The sequence below is a fragment of the Sus scrofa genome, chromosome 7 (assembly GCF_000003025.6).
Source record: "Sus scrofa isolate TJ Tabasco breed Duroc chromosome 7, Sscrofa11.1, whole genome shotgun sequence".
Taxonomy (NCBI): domain Eukaryota; kingdom Metazoa; phylum Chordata; class Mammalia; order Artiodactyla; family Suidae; genus Sus; species Sus scrofa.
In genome coordinates, this window is record NC_010449.5 from 89,169,182 (window position 1) to 89,179,070 (window position 9,889).

Here is a 9,889-nt window from a genome sequence, read left to right on the forward strand (position 1 = left end):
CGCGGCTCGGATCCCGCGTTGCTGTGGCTCTGGCTAGGCTGGCAGCTACAGCTCTGATTCGACCCCTAGCCTGGGAACCTCCATATGCCGCGGGAGCGGCCCAAGAAATAGCAAAAAGACCAAAAAAAAAAAAAAAAAAAAACCAGCAACAACAAAAAAACAAAAACTGCTGCATGCGGTATGATCATAGCTATTTCCCCAATATTTATTGAACACCTAACATATGCCAGCACAAGAATGCCATAATGTATAAGACCTGAACGTTACCCATCTTCATGAAGCCCACAGTTGTGGAAACAAAAACGAGACTGCCCTGCTGCCAATTTAAGAGTATGTTCATCAAGTACCACCGGAAGAAAAATACTACTACTAAGAAAAAGTAACTGAACCACACTTTACACCTGGTTTCGAAAATGAATGATATCTTGAGCTTTTCCATCAGTTACTGATTCCCTAATGCAAACCATTTTATCCCTGACTTTTGATTACAGAAATTTGGGAATATGTCATTTGTGACATATCTCCCCATGTGCGCACACTACCCCAGCTGAAGAGGCAAATGTAAACATGGTAATCTTTACATTTTTCCTTTAACATCTGTTGTGTTCCTTATTCAGTAATCCAGTCCTACTGAAGTCTGCACATCTTTGCAAGTAAACTTATCTTTTCTAAATGCTTTTGTTTCAGTCTTCCTTTCACTCTAAGTGGAGGAGACAGACATAAGCAGACCATTGTAAGAGCCGCTGGGATATATAAGGGAGACAGAGAAGGTAGTTCTCGGATGAGCTAATCTGCTGGAAGTTAGGGCTAATTCATGATTACAACAATTATTGATTGGCGGTTATGTGCAAGGCACTATAAGGCAACACAGGCTACAAGTTAAAATCACTCTGAGGCATTACAAATCCTTTAAAAAATTTTCATCTTCTTTTTATGGCTGCACCTGTGGCATTTGGGAGTTCCCAGGCTGGGGGTCGAATCAGAGGTACAGCTGAGGCCTTAAGCCACAGCCACTGCAAGGCAGGGTCCAAGCTGCATTTGAGAACCTACACTGCAGCTTGTGGCAACACCAGATCCTTAACCCACTGAGGGAGGCCAGGGATAGAAGCCGAATCCTCAGGGACATTATGCTAGCTTCTTAATCCGCTGAGCCACAACAGGAACTCCTGTTTTACAAATTCTGATGCTCAGACCACACCCCAAACCAATTAAATCAGAACGTCTGGGGGGAAAACCAGGTAGCTGTATTTTTTTTTAAAGCTACGCAGGTGATTCCAATGTGCAACCAAGAGGGAGGACCACCGCTACCAAGGATGCCAAGATAAACATGATAGTCCTCCATGAATCGTACACTTTACTAGAGTGAATGTTATGGTTTGTCAATAATTGTATTTATTTATTTATTTATTTATTTATTTTGTCTTTTTGCCATTTTCTTGGGCCGCTCCCACGGCATATGGAGGTTCCCAGGCTAGGGGTCTAATTGGAGCTGTAGCCACCAGCCTATGCCAGAGCCACAGCAACTCGGGATCCGAGCCGTGTCTGCAACCTACACCATAGCTCACAGCAATGCTGGATCCTCAACCTAAGAGCAAGGCCAGGGATCGAAACCACAACCCCATGGTTCCTAATCGGATTCATTAACCACTGAGCCACGACAGTAACTCCTAATAATTGTATCTAAATAAAGCAGTTTTATTAAAAAAAATAGGATAATCTATGCCCACCTGGAATCAAAAGCTGGAGTAAATTATGAACGAATAATTGCAATGAAGACAGATGATCTATATGTTAAATTAGCTGTATAGGCAGTGAATGATACTAAAAGCTGAGGAAGGAAAAATATTTCCAGGATTGCGGGGAGGTGAGGAGGTCTTGTAACTAGGTCAACTTTAGACTGTCAGCTCCATGAGACGAAGGGCTGGGTCTGCAGGGACCGGGTCAGATTTTGGTCACTATGAACCCAATAGTTGGATGGAAGACCTGGCAAGTAGGAGAGGTGAAGAAGAAAGGCTTCCCAGGTAGAGAGACTGATGATTTCAACACATCTCTTTTTAGTAATTCATAGAATATGAAGTGCTGTCAAGCCAGTTAATATGTTTGACCTAAAAGACATAAAACACTGCACCCAACAATTGTAGAGTATGTTCTTTTTAAGCACTTACGGAACATTTACAAAAATTGACCATGCTTTGAGCCATAAAGAAAATATTAATAAATTTCAAAGGACTGTGATCTTAGAGAACATGTTCTTAGGCCTAATGCAATTAAAGCAGAAATAATAACTAAAAGATTACTAGAAAATCTTGTCAAGTTTGGAACTTAAGCACTTTTAAGTGATCCAAATGGAGGGACTTTGATGAGGTAGGTACATATGAGAACAAAGAACTAGACATGTGAGTGCAGAAATTTCCTCTAGTTTTAATTTTTAGTACCTTTCTGATGTGAATAATAATCAAAGACCCTAAGATTTAAAAAAATTTTTTTAAATTATTTATTTATTTATTCATTTTAAGGGCCATACCCATAGCATATGGAAGTTCCCAGGCTAGGGGTCGAATTGGAGCTGTAGCTGTGAGCCTACACCACAGCCACAGCCACACCAGATTCTTAACCTACTGAGCAAGGCCAGGGATGGAAACTGCGTCCTCATGGATGCTAGTCAGATTCGTTTCTGCTGAGCCACATTGGGAACTCCAAGAATTCGTTTTTATCTCTGTACACTTAAGTGTGTTTGCTAAGGCTCTTCTGTGAACTTATGAAGATATGGCCTTGGCAATGGGCAGCTCAGTCTAACCCCTTGCTACTTTAAGTTTGGTCAGTGGTAATCCCAACACCAGGGAGCTTGCTGGAAGTACAGGGCCCACCCTAGACCTACTAAATCAGATCTGCACTGTAACAATATGCCCCGGTGATGAATACACACATTACAGTTTGAAAAGGCTCCAGTGAGGAAGGAGGGGAACCCCAGCCAGGGAGAACAGGCTGACTATCTCCATTGTGTCTCTTCAGCTCTTTTACAATTTGGTTTCCATTCTACTACTTGACTAACATCTTCTTATCCAGGCCATCAGCTACCTTTTTATTGCTAAATCCAAAGCCCTTTCCTCACTGGACCTTACAGTGGCCTTCCTCACTGTGGACCACCCCTCTTTCTCCAAGGCCAAGAACTCTCCTGCTTTCCTCCCACCTCCATAGCTGCTCCTTCTCTGGCACCTCTGGTTCTTCTTGCCCTGTCAGTGTTTGGGTTCCAGTGGCTCTGTGGTGGCCGTCCCCTCCTCCCCTCCACCCTCCGCCTCCTGAAGCTTTCATGGCCATCTCTCTTCTCTCTTATGGCGACTCCAAGACTCCAGGGTGCTATATTCAATTTGCTTCCGGATGGGTCTACTTGGATTATTCCACAGGCAACTCAAAACTTGAGGCTTATGGATAAGAAAAAATAGGTCTCACTCAGCATTTGGAGTGTGATTCATTCATATAAAGTTGAACATATCTGTCTGAGTATATATGTTTAGAGAAATGTGCAGAAGATATGCAGCAAATTTGTCTCTAGGAGGTGAGATTTCCAAAGATTTTTCTTTTTCTTTCCTTTTTAAGTGAGCAGCATCATCTTTACCAAAATAGTAGGGCTATTAAAAGACAACCACTATCTCAGTAAGTCTGTTATCTTTCCTAAGCAGCAAACTTTTCAAGCCATAATCCTTAGGGAGATGTCCCATCCTTTTTCCATGTCATTATGTTTGCTTTCTCTCTCTTTGGGGGAGGGGGTGGAACCACAAGGATCTCAGCAGGAACCAGCTGGCATACTCAAATTAGGATCATCTGAGGAGTGTTTAATAACGAAGTTGTTTACAAATATGTGGGCAGAGTGTAAAGAAATTCAAGGATTGCGTAGTACCACTGGGACTCTGAGCCTACCTCTCGGCATGGAGGGGAGAGAGAATGAGTGGTTATCGGAGCTGGGACCGAGGCCCTTGGAGAGGGCTCTCTGAGAGGAACTCAGACCCCTGGCTCAAGACAATACAATCCGGAGGGCCAAAAGGAAGATCTAGCACAGCCAAGGACCCCTTCCTCCTCTTCTCATTTTTCAGAGGGCTGGGAACTTCCAAGCCTTCTCCTGCCTGCTCCCTACCCTGCAGCCAGATTGATCTAGCAGAATGATGTATCTATATTCCCCCTTTTTTTGGGGGGGGGCAGGCCTGGGGCATGTGGAAGTTCCAGGGCCAGGGATCGAACCCAAGGAACAGCAGTGACAAATGCCAGATCCCTAAAAAGCTGAGCCACCAGGGAATTCCTATTTATACTGTTTAGATTAAACCTTTCTACCCCTCTCAATGCCCTCAAGATAAAGCCCAGATGCCATAGTTGGGCACATAAGACTCTTCATGATCTGGCTTCTTTGCTAGCTTCATCTTTTAGCTTCTGATCTCTCATCCTCTATACTCCAGCCATGCAGAATTTCTTGCCTTCCTCACAAAGAACCATGTTTTCTTTTGCCTTTAGGAATTTCCACATGCTCTTTCCTCTGCCCTGCGTGTTATTTCCTCCAAACTACTACTCACTCCTCTTGTTTCCCTCATCCTTTGGGGTTTAGCCATCACCTCCTCCAGAAAGTCTTCCTGTATGCTTCAAAGCTGGGTTAGTGGGAATGGGATGAGCCACAGGCAATCAGTTTCTCCTCTTGTTCTCAAAATTGATGAGGTAATGGAGGGAGCACAGAGCCAGAGTATTCCTCCTATATTTTTTTCTCCCTACAGAGTAGACTGTCCAGTGCCTTGAACCTTCAGCCTCTAAAACTGTAAGCAATAGACTTAGGTTGTTATAAATCATCCAGCCTATAGCATTTTGTTATAGCAGCACAAATCAACTAAGATAATCACCATCTGTTTTTGTTTTGGGCGGGAGGGCAGTTTGGCTGCACTGTGGAACGTGGAAATTCCCACCTGGGCCTGGGATTGAACCTGTGCCACAGTAGCCACCCAAGTTGCCCCAGTGACAATGCCAGATCCTTAACCTGCTGCGCCACAAGAGAATGCTGCCATCTGTTTTTATTTGGTGTTTATATACTAATTTTGCATTACCATCCCATTAGACTGCAAGCTCTATGAGGTCAGAGACCATGCCCATTTGACCCCTAATCGTATCTCTGGCACCCAGCACGATAGTTGGCACATGGTAGGTACACAGTAAATGGTGAAACTTGCACTTATTCGTGCCATCATAATTTATGGGCTGCATAGGTAATTGTTAAATCATTCTTAGAAGTATCTGGAGAAAAAAAACATGAAGATGGTTTCATCTTTGCCAGGGAGGTGAGTCGAGTTTCCCTACCTGACCTTTTTTTGATAGAAAAAGAAGAGGCTCTTTGGGTTTTGCTCCACACAGTGTGCTTGGCAGGGCGGTCCTTGTTAATAACGCCTGGCTCTGAATTCTTCTCAAAATGGGTTTCAACAATTCTGAGGACTTAGGGGTCAGGGTGAAGAGGAGGAGATTATGTCAAAGGCCAATCTGTGTTTAGTCTACACCTTACTTGTAGTCCTTGAACTAATTTGACTCCTTTGTCAGAAAACCAAAGGCATCTCTTCGCAGCTTTTGGAAGAAAGGGGCAGCAGGGGATGTTTTGTTCTGTAGGGTTAGCTTCCTTAAAGACGTTGGAAGTTTGCTGATGGAAGTTATTCCACTGATCACTTTGGTGACTGCGACTGATATACAACAGTTTATACGAGGTAGGAGAAATTTCAATATAATGGAATAATTTTGCTTATATATTGGATCATATAATCAAAGCCCAATTTTAAAAGAGCAAACAAAAATTACAGATCTTCAGTGGAGATATCTGAAGTTGAATGGGACAATAGCTCTTATTTAAAATAATAATTCAGAGTCTTCATTGTGATGCTCTCCAAAAGCAAAATGTATTCCTCGAGGCAACGTGGAAGTCACTGCTAAGTCTGACAGTCTGCAGCTTTGATCCGGCTTCTTCCTTACCCTAGCGAGAATATTTTGCCTACCAACCCCAAGTTCCTTTTACAGTAGAGGAACATGTATCTCCCAGGGGCATATGGCTCCTTCAAAGAAGTGTCCTTTGTCTCTAACCCATGACAAAGTAGGTGACCTTGAAAGGAACATGGCTCTCTGAAGCTTTGTGGAACTCAGATATCCATCATTCAACTTTTAGTTAACAAACTAATTGATTAATTCTTGGTGTTATTTAAATGGACGACTCAAAACATTAGACATTTATGGGAAAGGAAAGGTGGGAGAGAGAAGTGCAGGGGCTACAGTCTTGGAGCACCTCACCAGTCAGAGCGGAAGTGGCTTTCAGTAAGGGGGCTGGGTCCTTACCTAAGGTTCCCAGGGGTTCCCCACTGCAGCTCCATGTCCCTCTACAGGCCTTACCTTCTCAGAGCAAAAGAGAGAGAACCTGCCCTAAGTGATGACGATGTGGGGCTAAAGTGAGATTACGTATGTGTCGATATTTTCTTTTGTTTTTTTGTTTTTTTCAAATTGAGGTATAACTTAAATATTCACCCTTTTTAGCATACATTTCTGCCAGTTTGGACAAATGCAGTCAAGCAACCTAGCACCACAGTGCAGGACAATTCCACCCCCCTCCCACCTGCCAAATTCTTCTGTGCCCCTTTCTAGTCAATCCCTCCCACTGCCTCCAGCCCCTGAAAACCACAGCTGACCTATTTTCTACATCCACAATCTTACCTGTTCTATAATATCACAGAAGTGGCATCAAACAGTAGCTTTTTTTTTTTTGGGTCTTTTTGCCTTTTCTAGGGCCACTTCCGTGGCATGTGGAGGTTCCCAGGCTAGGGGTCTAATCGGAGCTGTAGCTATTGGCCTACGCTGGAGCCACAGCAATGAGAGATCCAAGCTGCATCTGCAATCTACACCACAGCTCACGGCAGCGCCGGATCCTTAACCCACTGAGCAAGGCCAAGGACCGAACCCGCAACCTCATGGTTCCTAGTCGGATTCGTTAACCACTGCGCCACAACGGGAACTCCTACAGTAGATTTTTGAGTCTAGCTTCTCACACTTTGCATTTGGGATTCATCCGAGTTGTGGCATATGTCACCAGTCCATTCTTGTTACTGCGAGGTAGCCTTGCATGGATGCATATACTAGTTGGTTTATCCATTCACCAGCTGAAGGACATGTGGGTTGTTTCCAGTTTTTGATGATTATAAGTAGAGCTTCTATAAATATTTGCATACAGGTTTTGGTATGAACATAAGTTTTCATTTCTCTTGGATAAGTACCCGAGAGTGGGATTGCTGGGTCATATGGTAAGTGTATGTTTAACTTTATAAAAGACTGCCAGACTGTTTTTCAAAGTCTCTGTACTATTTTGCTTCCCCAACAGGAATATATGAGTATGTATGTGACACTATTTTGAAAAATAAACATTTCCATACATCACTTTAAAGGCAGGTAGGAAGCAAGGGAAACTGAGAGACGACTCTGAGCTTGTTTGCCAAACTAGCCAACAGAGGCCACTGAAATCGGCTGAGAATGTTTACCGAGTATTTGGAGCAATGCTGCAAAGAGGCTTGTTTGTTGGTTGGTTGGTTGGTTGGTCATGCTTGCAGCATGTGAAAGTTTCTAGGCCAGGAATCAAACCCATGCCACAGCAGCGACCCAAGCTGCTATAATGACGACGCCAGATTTTTAACCTGCTGTGCTGCAAGAGACCTCCAAGAGTGTTTATTTAGAATCGCAGTTAATACTGGCAGACATTTGTAAAACACTTTCCATGCCCTGGACATTGGGCTTCATGCTTTACAGGCATCTTCACAATGACCTTCCTTATTATTCCAACTTAGAGGTGAGGATATGAGGCCCAGAGAGGGTAAATAACACACCAATTCCAACCCAGCTCATAAGAGACCTTACAGGCAATAAAATTCAAGTGTGCTGATTCCTGACACCATACCCTTATAATTGGTAGCCTATGCTGGCCTCTTAGCTACTAACACATACTACTAGTTATTAATGCTTTTCAGATTGTACCTTCTGCTTTTCTTTGCACACAGAAACTGGGCCAGGATCATGGGCAGAAATAAAGCCCTAAGCCTTTCTGCTTGCTGTTCCTTCGGTCCAAATCCACAGGGCTTCCCTGACAGGCTCAGCTCTCAACTCTCAGCTTTACTGGCGTCTTCTGAATCATGTTTTAAGTCACCCATTGTGTCTTTGGAGATTTGGAGAATATTCTAGGGAGAAAGCCCCTTGATGTTGAATGTGGGAAAGTCCAATGGAATGACCTTTCTCTTCTAGTTTGAAGAGGGCAGGCTGAGAGTCTGCTGCCAAGCAAGGATCAGACTCTTCTTCTCTAGCTCTTGCTTTGATGTGAGTCATTCCCACCACCACACAGAAGCACCAAGGCAAGTTTTAGGGGGCTCATCTTGTGCTTCAAATGTTGGGTACCTCAGAGTGCCTTAGGACTCAAAATCCTCAGATTCATATAGCCATGATTTAGAGCTGACAGGGACCCATCAGATACTGACTCCCTTGGACCCACTGAATTAAATCACTGCCAGAATTCTGACACTACCACTTACAGGCTGTGTGACCTTTGGCAATGTGATGAACCTCTCTGTGCCTTAGTTTCTCTGCCGTAAAATAGGAAAGTGATACTTGCACATAGGGCGCACAGGGCATTTGAAGGACTGAATGAACAATGATTTGAGCACAGTGCCAGGAAAATAAGTGCTTAATAAATGATAGCTTCATATTAACACAACCCAGAGACTCTAAGAAACACTTCTAATACCAGAGCAGAGTTAGAGTTAGGCAGCATGGTGCTCAAACAGGATGCCTGAAAGGGACACAGGAGAAATCTGAAGTTAGGAATAGACCAGCAAATTAATTAGTGTTGTGACCTTGAGCGCCTTAACCTCCCCTCTCATTTTTCTTCAATAACTATTTCTGAGAACCATTCCTTATGGTTATCACTCTGACCTTTTAAAGTAAAAAATAAAAAATAAAAAGAACGTCTGACAGTCCTCTCTTGCAGATCGTCACATCCTCTTTTATTTTATTCAGTCACAGTTTCAGAAGGAAGGACCCTTGTGTCTAGAAAAACTGTGTATTTTCCCAGATAGTTACATTTCTTAATAATAATAATAACAGTAGCCACATACTGAGCATTTTTGCTGTGCTAGATGCTATGGCAAGTCCTGTATCATGTCATGGAGGCCTCCGAACAGCCCAGTGAAGATGAAGCAAATGAAGCTGAGCAAGGACAAGTCACTTGCCCAACATCACTTAGCTGGTTCAGGTCAGGACCTGAACCCAAGCCTCTCTGATGTTGAAATGTGTGTTTTTTAACCACAGTGCTGCTGCCTTGGCCTAGGAGCATAATAGAGAACTTTAGAGTGGAAAGGAACCTTGGAAATGACCTAGTCATATGACCCCCAACTACTCCTTTTAATCAAGTGCAGCATAGTTGCTGCTGCCTCTACCAAGTTACGTAAGCTCTCTGCCCACTCCAGTTGGTAGAGGAGTGAGTTGGAGAATTTGACTTGCAAATTCCTTATGAGGACTGAGACCCTTCTGTGATCAGCACAGCCTGAAGTTGCCATGCACTTGACCAAGGTAGTAGGTCAAGGGTGTCAGGGACAGCAGTCTGAGATGCCTTTTCCCTACGGCGGCGAAGTTAGGTGTCTCGAGCATGTAGGTGCTTTTTCTAAGGGCACGTGGGGAAAATGCTGCTATAAGCTGACTCATAATGTTCCAAAATCCAACCATCTCTTCCACCTGCCAACACTGAACTCCGGGCCTCTGGAATTCCTCTCTGGGTTTGGTAAGGATGGCAGTACTTGGCACAGCCTCTCTGCTGGCTCAAGTCAGCACAGCCATCTCACCTTCTTCCTTC